Here is a 17579-nt window from a genome sequence, read left to right on the forward strand (position 1 = left end):
TTACGGCACTTTACGACAGACGCCCGGCTTCCGCGCCGGTGAGCGGGTCAAGAGGTCAGGTCGGCGGGTTAGGTGCCGGCTGCTCCTGAGGCGACCCGCCGGCCGGCCGCCGGGGCGGGGAGGTTAGTCCGCCCGGACCCCCGCAGCGTGGCCCCCGGAAGGACGAGGCCAGTGGCTTCTGCGTCCGCGTCGTGGGTCCGGGTACGTGAGGGAGTCCCCTGCTCCTCGGACACGACGGGGGGGCGGGGGCCGGGGGCCTCGCGACGGTGCCCGAGGCGGCCGCAGCGCAGTTCCTTTCCCGCCCTTTTGTGCCGCCGTCGCCCGGCTGCCAGTCTCCCCCCTGAGAGGGCCGCTGGGCACCCCGTCGCCCGTCTCCCCGCTGGGGGCCCGCTGGGCACCCCGTCGCCCGTCTCCCCGCTGGGGGCCCGCTGGGCACCCCCGTCGCCCGTCTCCCCCCTGAGAGGGCCGCTGGGCACCCCGTCGCCCGTCTCCCCGCTGGGGGCCCGCTGGGCACCCCCGTCGCCCGTCTCCCCGCTGGGGGCCCGCTGGGCACCCCCGTCGCCCGTCTCCCCCCTGAGAGGGCCGCTGGGCACCCCGTCGCCCGTCTCCCCGCTGGGGGCCCGCTGGGCAGCCGTGGCCGGGCGTGGGGTCTGGCTTCCCAGCAGGGCCGCGTCCTCGGGTTTGTCGCCGGCGTGACTGGGGCCGCCCGGGGCCGTCGTCGCCCAGACCCTCCTGGGCCTGCGGTGACCCCGAGGGGGCCTCAGCCCCGCCCGGCGCCCCCCGGGGGGATTCCTGCAGATGCGTGGCCGCAGCCCCGAGGCCGGGTGGCCGCACCCCAGGCCAAGTCCAGTGGTGCTGCTGACAGTTCAGAATTCCCCTGCCCCCCCCCCCCCCCCCCCCCCGCGCCTGTGCCGGTTTGTGTGTGTGTTGTGTTGTGTGTGTGGTGTGTGTGTGTTGTGTTGTGTGTGTGGTGTGTGTGTTGTGTTGTGTGTGTGGTGTGTGTGTTGTGTGGTGTGTGTGGTGTGTGTTGTGATGTGTGTGGTGTGTGTGTTGTGTGGTGTGTGTGTGTGGTGTGTGTGTGGTGTGTGTGGTGTGTGTGTGTGGTGTGTGTGTTGTGTGGTGTGTGTGGTGTGTGTTGTGATGTGTGTGGTGTGTGTGTTGTGTGGTGTGTGTGTGTGGTGTGTGTGTGGTGTGTGTGGTGTGTGTGTGTTGTGTGTGTGGTGTGTGTGTGTTGTGATGTGTGTGTTGTGTGGTGTGTGTGTTGTGATGTGTGTGTGGTGTGTGTGGTGTGTGTTGTGATGTGTGTGGTGTGTGTGTTGTGTGGTGTGTGTGTGTGGTGTGTGTGTGGTGTGTGTGTGGTGTGTGTGTGTTGTGTGGTGTGTGTGGTGTGTGTGTGGTGTGTGTGTGTGGTGTGTGTTGTGATGTGTGTGTTGTGTGGTGTGTGTGTTGTGTGTGTGGTGTGTGTGTTGTGTGTGTGGTGTGTGTGGTGTGTGTGTGGTGTGTGTGTGTTGTGTGTGGTGTGTGTTGTGTGGTGTGTGTTGTGTGGTGTGTGTTGTGTGTGTGGTGTGTGTGTTGTGTGGTGTGTGTGTTGTGTGTGTGGTGTGTTGTGTGGTGTGTGTGGTGTGTGTGTTGTGTGTGGTGTGTGTTGTGATGTGTGTGGTGTGTGTGTGGTGTGTGTGTTGTGATGTGTGTGGTGTGTGTGTGTTGTGATGTGTGTGTGGTGTGTGTGTTGTGTGGTGTGTGTGTTGTGTGTGTTGTGTGGTGTGTGTGGTGTGTGTGGTGTGTGTTGTGTGGTGTGTGTGGTGTGTGTTGTGTGTGTGTGTGGTGTGTGGTGTGTGTTGTGTGTGTGTGGTGTGTGGTGTGTGTTGTGTTGTGTGTGTGTTGTGTGTGTGGTGTGTGTTGTGTGTGTGTGGTGTGTTGTGTTGTGTGTGTGGTGTGTGTTGTGATGTGTGTGTGGTGTGTGTGGTGTGTGTGGTGTGTGTGTGTGTGGTGTGTTGTGTGTGGTGTGTTGTGTGTGTGGTGTGTGTTGTGATGTGTGTGTGGTGTGTGTGGTGTGTGTGGTGTGTGTGTGTGTGGTGTGTTGTGTGTGGTGTGTTGTGTGTGGTGTGTTGTGTGTGTGGTGTGTGTTGTGTTGTGTGTGTGTGGTGTGTGGTGTGTGTTGTGTTGTGTGTGTGGTGTGTGTGTGGTGTGTGTTGTGTGTGTGTGGTGTGTGTGTGGTGTGTGTGGTGTGTGTTGTGGTGTGTGTGTGGTGTGTGTGTGGTGTGTGTTGTGTGTGTGTGGTGTGTGTGGTGTGTGTGTGGTGTGTGTGTGGTGTGTGTGGTGTGTGTGTGGTGTGTGTTGTGGTGTGTGTGGTGTGTGTGTGGTGTTGTGTGTTGTGTTGTGTGTGTGTGGTGTGTGGTGTGTTGTGTGTGTGGTGTGTGTTGTGTTGTGTGTGTGGTGTGTGTGGTGTGTGTGTTGTGTTGTGGTTGTGTTGTGTGTGTGTTGTGTGTGTGGTGTGTGTGTTGTGTGTGTGTTGTGTGTGTGTTGTGTGTGTGTTGTGTTGTTTTGCGCAGCTCCGCCCCGTGCATCCGGGCTTTATGCTGCTGCTTGCTCCCTTCTGGGCGCCATCCCCCGTGGCGCCGACTCTGCACACTCTAGGTGACAGGCTCTGTCCGTTCCCTCCGTGGGGACCCCCCTCTCCCCGTAGACGGGAGTGAGCCTGGGACGCATCGTGGAAGTGAATGGGGGAGCCCGAAGCTGTAAAGCTCCCGCGGTGTGTCGGGGCGGAGGCTGCGCCGGGCGGTGGGAGAGGGAAGGACGGGGAAGGACACGCACGGAGGCTCCGCGCAGGGCCGGCACGGCGTTCGGAAGGAGCTGTAGATCTAGTTCTCTAGGGTCCGTCGGGGTGTGCTGTGAGGATTGGCTGCCTCCATCCCACCCGGGTCGGCTCTCATGCTTTTCACCGTTCACAGCGGCTCTGCGAAGTAATTACGCAAGTTCGTTCATCACAGACCAACCCTCTAAATGCAGTGTTTTGTTGATTCTCAAAGGGTCACCGTAAGCAGACACTGCTATGCCCGAGGTTCTCTGAGAGCAGCTTTCCTTCCCGTCGCTGAGCTGAGCTGAGCTGAGCTGAGCTGAGCTGAGCTGAGCTGAGCGCGGAGCCCCGGCTGCCAGCAGTTAAGTGCGGGCCCGGCAGTGCGTTGGTGCTTCAAGGGGACGGCCAGCGCTGCAAGTGGAGTTCGTTTCGTAGTATTTGAGTCAACAGTCTGCCAGGGAGCGGTGAAAGTGTTCGTTTGGGATCTAAAAAATTAATGTTTTGAACTTTTTTTAGATGCTCCACAAGGATAAAAAGGAGAATGGCGGTGCCTTCATGCAGTACGGTGCTGACGGTGCTGGACAGCAATGGAAAAGAACCACGCTCTGCGGCAGGACGTGACCCGGAAGAGCCTTGGAGATGGGCTGTAGCTTATGTATTATAGCAAAGTCCGCAAGATGGTAAGTACAATTTCGCGGATTTTTGTATATGTGTACAACCATGTGCCCTCCACCTGGGTCAAGCTACGAAACATTTCCCACCTCACAGAAGGCTCCCTTTGTCCCCTTCATGTAAATGCCTTCCCCTCCCCAAGGTAACCATTATTTGCCTTCTAGCACCCTAAGTTACTTTGTCACTTCTTACAAATGGAATCGTAATGCAATGTACTCTTTCATGTCTGGCTTCTTTGGCTCAACTTTATTTCTGTGAGATTCATCCATGTTGTTTTATGTAGCAGAAGTTCATTCTTTTTCCTTGCTGAATAGTATTCCGTTATTCGAATATATCACAGTTTACTTCTCTTTTTTTATTGTTTTCTGACCCTTAAGTTGTTTTAGTTTGGGGTCAGTGTGAATAAATCTGCTATGATCATTGTTATATCTTTTGTTGGAAATAACACTCATTTCTGTTGGAACATATCATACACCCAGGAATTGGAATTGCTAGGTTATAGAATGTATGTGTTTCTACTCCAGTAAACAGTGCCCTGGGTTTTCCAAAATGTACAGCTTACATTCCCACTTACCGCTGGTGAGAGTTCCAGGTTCTCCACATTCTTGCCAACACTTGGTATTGTGAGTCTTTTTTATTTTAGTGGGTGTGTAGTGATATTTCATTGTGGTTTTAATTTGCAGTTCCCTGATGATTAATGACGTTAATCACCTCATATATAATTACTTTTTTTCTAAGTAACTTAAAAAAGTTTTTTTTTAAGGCAAAAGTATCTCCCCCACTACAATGTTCTTTAAGTACTGAATCTATCCTTGTGAGGAAACCCATTTTCTAATAAGGTGTTCTCTCTAAATGGGCCTTTATATGTTTGCACAGAGACTGTGTGTGCCTGAGGAATAGACTTAGGCCCAGAGGGAGTACCCATAGTCAGGATGCCCACTCATTCTGGCTCTCCTGCCAGTAACTATGTGAGTTTGGACCACTTTTGCTATCCTAAGATGAATACTTTAACCTGGATGATTTCTAAGACACGCTGTAGGATTCAGAAACCCCCTTCAGTAGAAGAAATGGGTTAGAACGGAAAGGAGACTAGCTCAGTAATCAACCTGGGCTCTTTATGGGCCTTTGCTTTATTTCACGATTCTAAACCCCAATAATAAGTCTCTTCTTCCTCTTCCTTCTCTACCTCCCTTAAACAGATTTTGATTTGAAAATACACAATACTAGAGTTCCTTAAGCCTGGAAGGTAGCATAACCAGAATATAAAAAATTTTAAAACCAGGTACATAGTCATTATTAAACGTGTGTGCTAATAAGTAATAAGCTGTGTAGACCTCAAGTTACTCAGATTTAGCAGTATTGTCACTTGTGCTACTTCAGACTGATTTTTTTCCCCCACAATAAATCTAGAAACTTTTTCAACCAAAATTAAACCACTGTCTATATCAAATTGCAGAATTTCCACAAACTTCATTTTCTTAGAGTGGCTTTGGTTTCACATTTTCTAAAACGTAGGCAGACCTGGGATATGATTTCACCCTAACCTCATTTCCTTGCATTTTACTTTGTTTATTTGGTTTTCTGTTTGTTTTGCAGCAATATTTTCTGTTGTAACTTTGAGTGGCTGTGTTTCTCTTTAGCATTTTTGAACAAGTCACTCTCACAGCTCATTAAATTTTTTGAAAATAATGGCTTCTTTGGATCCAGACTCACATTGCTCCTGGCTATTGCTCATCTTTGGGCATTCACTGAATAACTCTTGTGAAATTCTAACAGTAATATCGACAATGTTGTTTACTCCCTGTATACCAATGGCAGGACCTGTAAAACTTGTGGTCTGGAGCCTGGGCTTTGGAGTCAAGAGGTGTGAGTCCTTGAACTTGGATTCCTCTTATTAGCACTGCAACCTTAGGGAGGTCCCTGAATTCTCAGTCACATTATGTGTGAAATTCAGATAATAAAGTTACTTCCCACATAGGACTGTCATGCGGACTAAATGAGGTAATACTAGGTATTTGAACAGTGTCTTGTACTCAGTAATCATTCATTAAATGTTAGTTTCCGTTATAAATATTACCAGTGTCTAGGGTTTTTGTGAGGATTAAATGTGGTGATATAAGTAACATGAATGTCAAAAGGCTTGCAGTGTGGTGCAGCTGATATTACTACCAAACAAAGATTATCTCTGGCCAGTTGGTTTTACACAATTTTTATATGTTAAGTGAAATTGTACTTTAGGACCAACGCGCCCCCCCCCCCAAAAAAAAAAGTGAATTAGCAAGTAGAATATTTGGTACTCAGAAGACATGGATTTCCAGGCTTAAAGCGCAAAGCTTTTAAAATGTATAATCAAGCTGAAATGTTATTTGTAATGAAAGGAAACAGTAACTGGTATTTATAATAAGTTTTTTTTTTAATAAATAAAATTTTTATAATAAAAAACAAAACATTTTTTTTTCTTGAATAATGATGTGATTACATGTTTTGGTTCCTAATAATTATGTCCTTCAGCTAGTTAAACTCCATCAGTAGTTGGGGTTGTTTGGGGCATGGTGGTGTGAGTCTCTAGAACTAATTCAGTTCTTAAAGAAGCTGTGACAGTTCTTACTTAGAAATTACGTTCAGAACCATACTAATCCTGCCACACAGTCACTTACCTGTTATCTGGGCTCCTGTATGGCCTCCCTGTGTTTCTCAGTAGTAGAATGCCTTGCCTCGTACCTACATGTGTCTCTCCTGTGTTATTTCAAGAGATTGAACTATACACCTGATTTCTATCTGCTGAGAGACTTGATTTTTTGCTCTTGGCCCCATCTCACCATGAATGTGTTCCCTTTCACAAAGCAAGACCCCCCCAAAGCCAGATACCCTCCCCCCCCCCCCCCCCCCCCCCCCCCCCCCCCCGGGAACTGTCAGGCTCAATGAGTACAGTTGAACAGGTTGTGCACAACCTCAGGAAAGTGCCACTAACAGGGACTCCATACGACCTGCTGGACTGGATGTGGTGGCCCAGTGACTGTTATTTACCTGCTGTGTTCCTGCTTGAAAAGACCCTGAATCTCGTGTTACTTGATTTTGTTTTGCTTGTTTTGTTTTAAACTAATGATTTGTGCCATACAATTACATGCTGAAATGGCATTTTTAAAAAGTGGTCTTCACTGGGCAGCATGTGCTGAGATTCTCACCTGGTGTTTATTGTCTTTAATTATTTGCTGTCATCTTCTTTGCATCTTGCTTCTGGTTAATTTGTCTCAACATTCATGCCCACACATTGCTATGTGTTGTCTCTTCCTGCAGTGCTCCCTCCCAACTTCATCCAGCAGGAACCCTTTAAATTCCCTTTGAGAAGCCCCTGGTCTGTGGTGCCCTCCTACCTCACCTAAGCAGCAACTTCTTTCCTTGCTCTTTTGATTCCTTTTAATAGTTTACTCCTTTTGCATGTTATTTCTTTAGCAGACTGTAGATTTCAAGGCAAAGGGCTGTGTTTTATGTGTCTGCATGTTCTCTGTACACCTGTGTCAGCGCTTTGCTCATAACAGGTGCTACATGAATGTTTGTAGAATGTCTTGGCGAACATACCACCTAACAAGAGCAGTCCAGCCAGGACACACTTAGTGGAACCAAGTGGAGAGGCGAGACTCGGGGGGTGATTGGGTACACAATGGTTGTGATTGTGCATGAGGGTGATTGGGTACACAATGGTTGTGATTGTGCGTGAGGTGACACTCAATCTAGAATGTTCTCAGTGGCAAAATTGAGTTGAGATGTGTCGACGATATAAACAATGTAGATGACCATGAACACAAGTAACTTGGAGGGGAGGGCAGTGATGAATTAAAACCTGATGTTTCTTACTCTTAGAAGTTTATGTCGATGGTGGGAAAATGGAAATAAATTCAGATCTAAGTTAACAGTACTTTACATTCAATATAATCACATTTAAAACCACAAAGAAATGGATCCTAGGAAATTTCTCATTTAGTCTTTCCAGGGATGTCATAACATTTAATTATTGTAAACGTAAACTCCATTTCATGGTGAAATTCCAACAGAAGTGGAAGGAGCTGTGGGATTTTTCTTCCCTCTTGTAGCCAGCTGGACACAGGAATAGCTAGGTATAGAGCGGGTTGAGATTATTACTCATTTCTGCGAGTCATTGGCAGTACTTTCACTCCCCTCTCCCCAAGCCTCCTGAGAGCTAGGCTTCCTTTTTTTCTTGAGGATCACATTTTTGACAGATTCTCGCACATTCGTGAGTGTTCGCCCCATGCAGATTTAGCCTAATTCCTTCCACAGCTAATTTGAAGCCCTGTGATACCTAACTGGCCCCTAACCGTGCCTGGTTCAATACAAGAAACATATTTGAGTGTCCTGCACAGGGCTGCGTGTTCTGTACTTTCAGGGCCAGAGGAAGCATAACTTAACTGTCTGCGCCCCTCTAGAGAGGACACAGGTGGGGAAAGCAGCATTCAAGGCTGTGCTCCATTGGGATAACCTGATGATACACAGTGATGCCCACTGTACACGGGTACAAGCAGCACAACGGGAAACAGGAATGAGACTGATTATACTCAACACTGCTCTAATAGCTCAGTCTAATTCTCTTCTTTTTGTAATACCTAGGTGACACATGGACCCTCTTTCTGGATGCCTGACTGGCCACCAGATAACCACAGTTGACTTATGTCATGATTTTGGGGGTACTGTTGGTCGGGTGTTGTCCAGGGATCCTGACTTGGTGCAGATGGGATGACCTCGCAGATGGACATCAGCCTTACAGACTTGTTAACTGGATCTTTCAGGTTGCCTAGAACACCAGTTTCTTAGCAATGGACTGATCCTAACCACATTTACCTGTTTCTGAGACACAAATCTGGCTGCCATTTTGTCAGCTTTACTGGTGTTTGGGGAGAGGGAAGAATGTGCATTCTAACTAGGACATCCCTTCTTTCAGATGCCAATTTGAAGATACTTGATAAGCATAACATCCAAATAGGTAAGTGGGTATAATTACTGAGATTCTGGGAAGACATAAGGACATATTGATCTGCCACACAGCATGCTAGCTAATGGAATTCTCTGAGCCCCATAGACATAAGTTCCCTTTCTGAACCCTGCTTTCTAGGCTGGCATTTCCATAGTGACATGTTCTCTCTATGCGTTAAAGGCACTGGTTAAACTGTAGTCTGGCTGCCATTCCTTACTGCCTGGAAAAGTCCCGTGTTAGGTGTGGATACATTTGACCTGCTCTCAGTCCTCCTAGGCTCATCCCTTTATTACAGTCTATATTTTCAGGTTTGATATTTATACCTAAGGTCTCATCTCTTTTGCCAAGCAAGACCCCCAAAAAGCTAGGTACCCCCTGTGGGAACTGTCAGGCTCACTAAGTACAGTTGAACAGCTTGTGCACAACCCCAGGAAGTGCTATTCATAGGGATTCCATACCACCTGCTTGACTGGATGTGGTGGCCCAGTGACCGTTGTTCACCTGCTGTGCTCCTGCTTGAATAGACCTGAATCTCCTGTTACTTGATTTTTTTTTTTGGTTTGTTTTTGTCCCTGAGAGGAGTTTACCTTTGAGTTGAACTTCAGTGTTGTCTCTGTAGTACTCCCCCTACCATTGTGGGTTTTTTCACTCAAAATGCAGTATTCCTCATCTTGTGTGATGAACATGTATCCCTCACCCTTTCTCTGGATCGCTCTGAATCTCTTCCCCGCTTTCATAGAGACCTTGCTTCATCATATCCTTTCCATAATCTCACCTACCCCTCCCGCTGGCTTTTTTTCCTCAGCATGTAGAATGTACCTGACTTAAAAATAATCAGCACAACTTTCTTTGGAGTCTTGCCCCCATTATCTATTTTCCAATACAACTACTTGATCTGGTTCCCTCCCGTGGCTCCAAAGTCAGTTTTAAAGTTATGGCTTTCCTATCTGCATTTTCACTTGCAATTTCTTTCCTAAGCTGCCAACCCAACTGTTCAATCACACGCCTGCTGCACTTTGTGGTTCCACAGCTTCTGAATCTACAAAACTGAACTGTCCTCCCACCAGAGATGCTTTTTTCCCCCTGTCCCCTGCAGCGAGCAGCACACATCCACACCAAACCCTCAGCCTCCCTGGTGCATCCTTATTCTAAGGCCTTGCTGTTTTCCTCCAGAATTACCTCACCACTTCCTAAAACTCATCCCAGGCTCCTCTGACATATAATCTATTAACACTGCTCCAAATATGTTTTTCTGAAACACATCTCTTTATTATTTTATGCCCCTTCTTGAAATCCTCCAGTGTTTCCCACCACATTGAAGATGGAATCCAAACTTCTTGGCATCGTGTATAGAAGGCATTTTATGTTCTGGCCCCATATTTCTCTAACTGCAGCTCTTACCTCTGCTGTGTGCCATTCAGCTTCATGTCAGGACCAGGGTGCACTCCTCTCTACCCTCCACACCACCCTCTGTCCCCACTGTGCCCCTCCCTTCCTCCCAGGTGCTCCCTGCTCAGCTCACACACTTCAGTTGATGTCACTTCTTCCACGCCACTGCCTCTCCTGCTCACCCGCTCCTCTGGCATCCATGTCCTCCCCATTTCGTGTTCCTCTCACAGCACCGAGCAGCTCTACTGTATGCACTGGCTGAGGCTCTGCTGGACCGTCAGCTCCTAACAGCAGGAACTGTGTCTTTTATCTTTGTGTCCTGTAGACAAATGCACCTCTGGAACATACTTAATAAAAATTTGTTGGATAAAAAAATATGTCTGATAATCTGATTTACTTCACAAATAATTACTATTATCCACAATTGCAGTGCTTTTTACAAAAATTTTATAATTCAAAATAGGTTTGCTCTAAAAATAGTCACAACTCCTATTGAATCAAAGAGCTCAGAGATAAGAGGGAGTAGGTCAGGGAAACAAGCGGCAGTGAATACAGGAAAGCCTTTTCACAGCAATCTGACACTACCTACCTAAAGTTACGCCCAACTTCAAAGGTAAGGGCACCACCCTCCACAAACCTGCCCTCATTTCACACACCAGCTGTAAGCTGGGGAATCTCCAGGCCTACCCTCAGTTCTGACCAGCTGGTTGCAAATTTAGGAGGTTCCCATGACCCCTTCAGGTCTGAGTATTTACTAGGACAACTCATGGAATTCAGGAGCACTATGCACAGCTGATAGTTTTATTATAGCAAAAAAGATACACATCAGAACCAGCTAAAAGAAGAAGCATGTAGAGTGATGTCTGGGCTGGTCCCAGATGTGAAGTTTCTGAGTGCTCTCACCAGAGTCAGCATATGTTCCCCACCCACACACTAATGTATGATAGGACATAAAGCATCACTAATGGGGAGCTCATCTGAGCTCCAGTGTCCAGTGTTTATTGGGGTTTTTCATACATAGGTGTGATTGACTGAATCATTGGCCATGACTTGAGCTCAATCTCCATCTCCCCTCCGCTCTCCAGAGATTGTGCTGAGAGTCCCAACCTTCTCATTACATGATTGGTCTTCCTGGCATGTCCAGCCATCATTCTGAGTCATCAGATGGAAACTCTAGGAGCCCACCATGAATAACAGACTGATCACTGGGGAAATTCCAAGATTTAAGGCTACAGGAACCTGGAAAAGCCCCCACATTCTTTATCCAAGTTATAGACCATCTCAAAACAAGCCTGGCCACCAGAACGGAAGCATTTGTGAAATGTAAATCATGCTGATAACCCAGAATTCGTGTTCATTTGTCCTGCTTTATTCAGATCAAGAAAGGACTGTGATTCGAATGAAATGAAAACAGGATATCGAGATACCCCCACTCCTATGTTCACTGGGGCATCATTCACGATAGCCAAGACATGGAAACACCCTGTGTCCATCAACAGATGAATGGATGAAGAAGTGGTGTATATATGCAGCTATGAGAGAAGGAAATCCTGCATTGGCAATAGCATTGGTAGATCTTGAAGGCATTATGCTGAGATAAGTCAGAGACAGACAAATACTAAGTGGTGTCACTTACACGTGGTACCATAAAAGAAGAGTTAGGTGCATAGAAACAGTAGAAAAGTGATTGCCAGGAGCTAGGGGGTGGGGGAAACATGGAAAGGTAGGTAAAAGGGTACAAAATTTTAGTTATGAGTAAGGCCTGAGGATCTGATGGGTAATGTCACTAGTTAATAACACTGTTGTATAATTGAAATTTGCTAAGGGTGTAAGTTAAAATGTTCTCACCAAAAGAAGGAGGAATTTGGAGTTCACACACTAAGTCCAAGTGGCACTCAGATGCTGAACTGACAGCATGAATTTCCATTTGGCAAAGACTGTTAGAGGCTGACTGTACAAGAAAAATGTATCAGAACTAGGAAATACTTCTGGGAAAACATTCAAAAGACGCATATCTGACAAAGGGTTTGTATCTGAGGAATTAAATCCCACTTCTAGGGAAAGCTCCCTCTTTCACTCTCATTACTTCCACATTCTGACACCAGATATGTGGGGGTTTTCCCACCAGCTGTGTCCTACAATTCAACTCCACAGGTTAAGGCTCAGTCCCACAAGACCACCCCCACTTCAGACACCAATCACAGGTAGTAGGTCCCAGGGTATGATGTTTGTTTTTTCCAACACCAATCAATTCTTCAGTTCTCAGTAGAGACTGATCGGGTGTCCTACAATTGAACTCAATTCTGACACCATCTTCCTGTAAACAGTGTCAGATCCCATAGGGGAGGGACCCAGTCCCGAGAGACTGCTCCGCTTCAGGTGTCCATCAAAGGTCCAGGTTGTCACCTGTGCTTTTGACTGACTAGATCAGAGGTTCCTAACACCCCCTATTAGGGTTTGATTAATCTACTAGGGCAGCTCATACAACTCAGCGAAACATTTTACTTACTAAATCACTGGTTTATTATAATGGGACATAACTCAGGAGCAGCCATATGGAAGACATGCTTAGTGCAAGGTATGCGGGAAGGGGCTCAGAGCTTTCATGCTCCTGGGCTTGCTACTCTCCCACCATCTCCAGGGGTTCACCACCAACCTGAAAGCTTCGAACCTCTCCTGTGGGGTTTTTATGGAGGCTCCATTACTTAGGATGATGAAATCAATGGCCATTATGATTGATTCAACCTCCAGCCTCTCTCCTGGCTCTGGAGGTCAGAGTGAGGGGGTGGGATTGAAAGTTCTAATCCTCTAATCATGGCCAATTCCCTTGACAAGCCCCCATCCCCAGGGATTTCTGAAAGTTACCTCATTGTAGTATGCTCAGGCATGGGTGGAAGGTGCTTGTGAATAGCAGGACACTCCTGTTTTCTTTATGGCTCTGGAGCTTTCAGGAACTGGTGATGCAAGGCCACAGTGTAACAAAAGATGCCCCTGTGGGTTTTATAGAGAATCCCAAGGTTTTGGCAGCCATGTGCCAGGAACAATGAAGACCAAATATATATTTCTTATTATAAATCACAGTATCACACCTTGTACCCACAACCTATCCAGTTTAGCTACAAATTTAAGTTTTCCATGACTTCCTCCTTGGATTATATTGCTTGCTAAAACAGCTCACACCAACCTGGAGGAACGTTTATGTTCACTGGTTTATTGTGCAGTAAAGGACATAATGAAGGACACACATGAATAGCTAGATGAGGAGATAAATAAGGTGAAGTCTAGAAGGGTCCTCAGCACAAGAGCTGTCCCTTTGGAGTGGGGTGCACCACCCTCCTGGCACGTATACAATGTGTTCACCAACCCAGAAGCTCCCTGAACCCTGAACTGTTGGGGTTTCTGTGCAGGCTTCACCATGTAGGTACCACTGCTTAGTGACTCCATTTTCACCCCTCCCTTCTCCAGAGACTGAGAGGCGGGACTGAAATTTCCAAGCTGCTAATCATAGTCTTTTTATTTTTTGTTTTTTAATTTATTTATCTTTATTGTTGAAAGCATTACAGGTGTCCCATTTCCCCCCCTCAGTTGACCCCCTCCACCTTGCTCCCACCCCCTCCCCAGGCCTTCACCCTGTTATTGTCTGTGTCCATGGGTTATGTATATATGCATATAACTTCTTTGTTTAATCTCTTCCCACCCTCCACCCCCCTTCCCTCTTCCCTCTGAAATATGATCATCTGTTGCATGCGTCAGTGTTTCTGGATTTATTTAGTTTGTCAGATTCTTCTGTTCATTAGCTTCTTCTTAAAGAAGACCCTTCAACATTTCATGTAGTACTGGTCTGGTGGTGATGAACCCCTTTAGCTTTTCCTTGTCTGAGAAGCTCTTTATTTGACCTTCAATTCTAAATGATAGCTTTGCTGGGTAGAGCAGTCTTGGTTGTAGTTCCATGTTTTTCATCACTGTGTATATTTCTTGCCACTCCCTTCTGGCCTGAAAGGTTTCTGTTGAGAAATCAGCTGACAGTCGTATGGGTTCTCCCTTGTAGGTAACTAACTGCTTTTCTCTTGCTGCTTTTAAGATTCTCTCTTTGTCTTTAACCTTTGGCATTTTAATTTTGATGTGTTTTGCTGTGGGCCTCTTTGGGTTCCTCTTGTTTGGGACCCTCTGTGCTTCCTGGACTTGTAAGTCTATTTCTTTCACCAGGTTGGGGAAGTTTTCTGTAATTATTTTTTAAAATAGATTTTCAATTTCTTGCTTTATTTCTTCTCCTTCTGGTACCCCCAAATGTGAATGTTGGCCTGCTTGAAGTTGTCCCAGAGACTCCTTATACTATCTTCATGTTCCTGGATTCTTTTTTCTTTTTGCTCGTCTGGTTGGGTGTTTTTTGCTTCCTCATGTTCCAAATTGCTGATTTGATTCTCAGCATTCTCTACTCTACTGTTGATTCCCTGTAAATTATTCTTCATTTCAGTTCGTGTAGCCTTCATTTCAAATTGGTACTTTATTATGTCATTGATCTCACTAGTTTCCTTAATAGTCTTACTAACATCCTTGAGCATCCTTATAATCATGATTCTGAACTCTGTACCTAGTAGTTTGCTTGGCTTTATTTCATTTAGTTCTTTTTCTGGAGATTTCTTCTATTCGTTCCTTTGTGACGTGTTTCTTTACCTCCACATTTTTGCTGCTTCCAGGTGTTTGTTTCGATGTATTAGGTAGAGCTGCTAAGTCTCCTGGAATTGGCAGGGTGGCTTTGTGTAGTACGTATCCTGTAGGGTCCAGTGGCTCAGCCTCCCCAGTCCCCTGAGCTGGGCCTTCTAGGTGCTTCCCTGTGTGGGCTCTGTGCACTGTCCTGTTGTAGTTGAGCCTTGGTTGCTGTTGGCGCCATTGGGAGGAATTGACACCCAGGCCAACTGGCTGTGAGGACCAGTTGCAACTACAGCCAAAGAGCTGCTGTATTGGAGACACCCCTATGGAGCAGGATTTACTTCAGTGGAACTTTGGTGTTCACCAAGTGCGCCCCTTGAGTGTCACTCATGGATGAGGTAGGGCTGTAATCCAGCGCAGTTGAGTCTGACCACCAGGTCCACTGTCTCTGAGGCCTCCCAGGAGGTGCAAAGTCAGCCTTTGCCAGTGCCTTGCCCAGGGCCCCCCAGCATGAGCTACACAGCAAACCGTAGTTGGCTGCTCCTTGTGCTGGGCTTGGAGGTGTCCAGGAGAGGCCAAGCTAGGAGCCAATGCAGGCCTGGAACCACTTACCAAGCCGTATGGGGCCCGCTGCTGCTTGTTTGAGATATTTTAGGAAAGTCCTAAGCATGAGGCTCCAGAGGCCACTTGCACAGAAAAGCCCCTGGAAATAGCCTGGATGAGCTGCAGGTGGGGAGGGCGGGGCCTCCGGGAATCACGGGGCGGGGCCAAAGGTGTGAGTTAGATGCTGGCGATTCAAACATGGCGCCTGCCTGCCGGCTGTGTGCGGGGAGGACTCGCCACAGGAGCCATGGCCTCCGCCAGCCCCTCTGCCTGGGAGGAAGCCGCCCCTCCAGCTCTCACCTGGATTCCAGGCAGGTTAGTTCCTCCCCGAGTGTCCCGGGTCCTTTCAGGCTGCTCCCGGCGCTGGGCTCAGAGGGAGCGTCTGAGTGAGTCCGTGCCGGGCCCTTTAGAGGAGCTGCTGGGGCTCCCGCAGCCTCCGGGACCCTTAGAGACAGTCCCCGCTGGGTTCACAGCTGGAATTGTGGGGACGCCTCTTCCCAGCTCTGGAGCCTGGGCTGGGTGCCTGCTGTGGGGCCAGGACCCCTCCCTCCTCCGGGAAACCTCCGCTGCGGAGATGTCCCTCCTGGGTTTAAACTGGGACATTGGGTGTGGGCCCGCGGCTGGGTCTCCGCGATTCAGTCCCTATCCGCCTGTGTCTCTGCCCCTCCTATGGGTCTCGTTGCTTCCTCAGTTCCCGCGTTGTAGGGCTTCTGTTCAGCCAGATTTCAGGAGGTTCTGAGTATGGTGGTTCTGTGTTTTAGTTGTGATTTTGATGCGGTTGTGGGAGGCGGAAGGGTGCAGCGGTTACCTACGCCGCCATCTTGTTCAAGAATCCCTAATCATGGTCTTTCTGCTAACCAGTCCCCATTCAGGAGCTCACCCAGAGTCACCTCAGATCAAAAGGTGTTCCTGTCACCCAGGAAATTCCAAGGGGTTTAGGAGCTCAGTGTCAGATGTTCCCATCACCCAGGAAATTACAAAAGTCTTAGGAGCTCTGTGTCAGGAACCCAGGCCAAAGACTAAAGATCAGAACAAAAGAGTCTCCTAGCATCCCCCTTTACAAGGGTTTTTAAAGCTCTGTGTTCGGTATTGGGGGCAGGAGCCAATATATACATTTTTAATTATTTACAGTACTAAAAAATAAGAAAACTCAGTTTTAAAAATATATGTATATATTTTATTGATTTCAGAGAGAGGAAGGAGAGGGAGAGAGAGACAGAAACATCAATGACGAGAAATAGTCATGGATCTGCTGCCCCCTGCATGCTTTCCACTGGGGATTGAGCCCACAACCCAGGCATATGCCCTAACCAGAAATCATACCCAATCTCCTGGATCATAGCTCAATGCTCAACCACCGAGCCACACCAAAAAATTAAGAACGTTTCTAGGGATTCTCTTATATCTCTTAAAAGCACTGCCAGAATTTCCACTGTAATGTGTACTCTGTCATTCTGACAGGAAGCTAATGTCTGTGATACTTGGATTTTGAACAGCCATGGCTACACCTGTTGCTGGGGCCCCTTGGGGAGTGGATCTCACCTTGGGGAAGACCCAAGCAACTTGGTGGTGGGGAGGCCCAAGCTCAAGAAAGAAAATGTTTTTTGGAACATTTCAATTATTGTTCCTACTAATATATTGCAATGAGGTCTTCACTTCTGCAACTTCCTTCCACTCTCAACTCTGTAATCCTGTCCCGGCCCTAAACTCTGCCATACGGGTTTCACTGGGCTCGCAGTTAACTACCACGTGTCGACTTTCCTGACCAGATGCCAGCTTTTCTCTCATGGGATCCCTGCATAGTGCTGGACACTGTTGACCATCTTTTTTATGGGCTTTTTTTTTTGGGGGGGGGGCTTCTCTGATCTCTTTCTTCAAGTGTAGTTCCCCAAAAGTAACTGGGCCCCTATTAGTTTTTATTGCATGTGTTCTATTTTTAATGACATTGATAGCAACTGTATATTAATATTTTTCTCTTGTAGAAAATGCTGAGGATGTCTTTTCATAAGGAAATCCTTTCTTCTTTTTAAAAAAAAAATCCTCAGCAATTGGCTCACAGTCCCCCATGTTTCACGTGTGGTGGGGTAAGTTCTTCATTCAGGACAAAGGGGACTCTTGTAAACTAAAAGCAATGCCCAGCGCCGTCCGGCCGCCGTTAGGAAGTTTAGGGTTCTTTTCCTGTTTTGAATGTTCATTCCTGTTTTGAATGGTCGGTTAAGAGAACAGATTTATTGGTAGACTTTTGTTTTTGGATTTCAAGTAACTGGTGTTGGCTGACTGCTATAAGCATAATACAGAAGGGTACAAAGGAGCTAGTGATGCCTCTGAGAATCATAAGATTAAGACTTAAGTACATGAAGAGATAAAGTGTTGAGGTGAAGTTCAAAAAGGGCAGAGATCTCTGTGACCTCAAGTGAAGATTCTAGAACTTGAGCTGGGATGTGAAGGACATACTCTGGTGACATTTGAGCAGAGACTTTG

The 17579-nt window shown here is 47.2% G+C and overlaps 1 protein-coding gene across 7 annotated transcripts in view; it reads left to right on the forward strand.

Annotated features, from left to right (window-relative positions):
- Nucleotides 1-8: 8 nt before the first annotated feature.
- The window catches only part of S1PR1 (sphingosine-1-phosphate receptor 1), a 128812-nt gene continuing 111241 nt past the window's right edge, over nucleotides 9-17579 (forward strand). Inside the window, exons 1-4 of one of the 7 annotated variants that reach the window (XR_013997737.1) lie at nucleotides 9-201; nucleotides 3314-3477; nucleotides 8093-8465; nucleotides 9758-10213. The gene's annotated coding sequence lies outside the window, so the exon portion shown is untranslated. Of the gene's footprint in view, nucleotides 202-3313; nucleotides 3478-8092; nucleotides 10214-17579 lie in introns of those variants that run through there. The other 6 variants (XR_013997738.1, XR_013997739.1, XR_013997740.1 and 3 more) reach the window with 6 other exon arrangements.

The sequence above is a fragment of the Miniopterus schreibersii genome (assembly GCF_964146895.1).
Source record: "Miniopterus schreibersii genome assembly, chromosome: 19".
Classification (NCBI taxonomy): domain Eukaryota; kingdom Metazoa; phylum Chordata; class Mammalia; order Chiroptera; family Miniopteridae; genus Miniopterus; species Miniopterus schreibersii.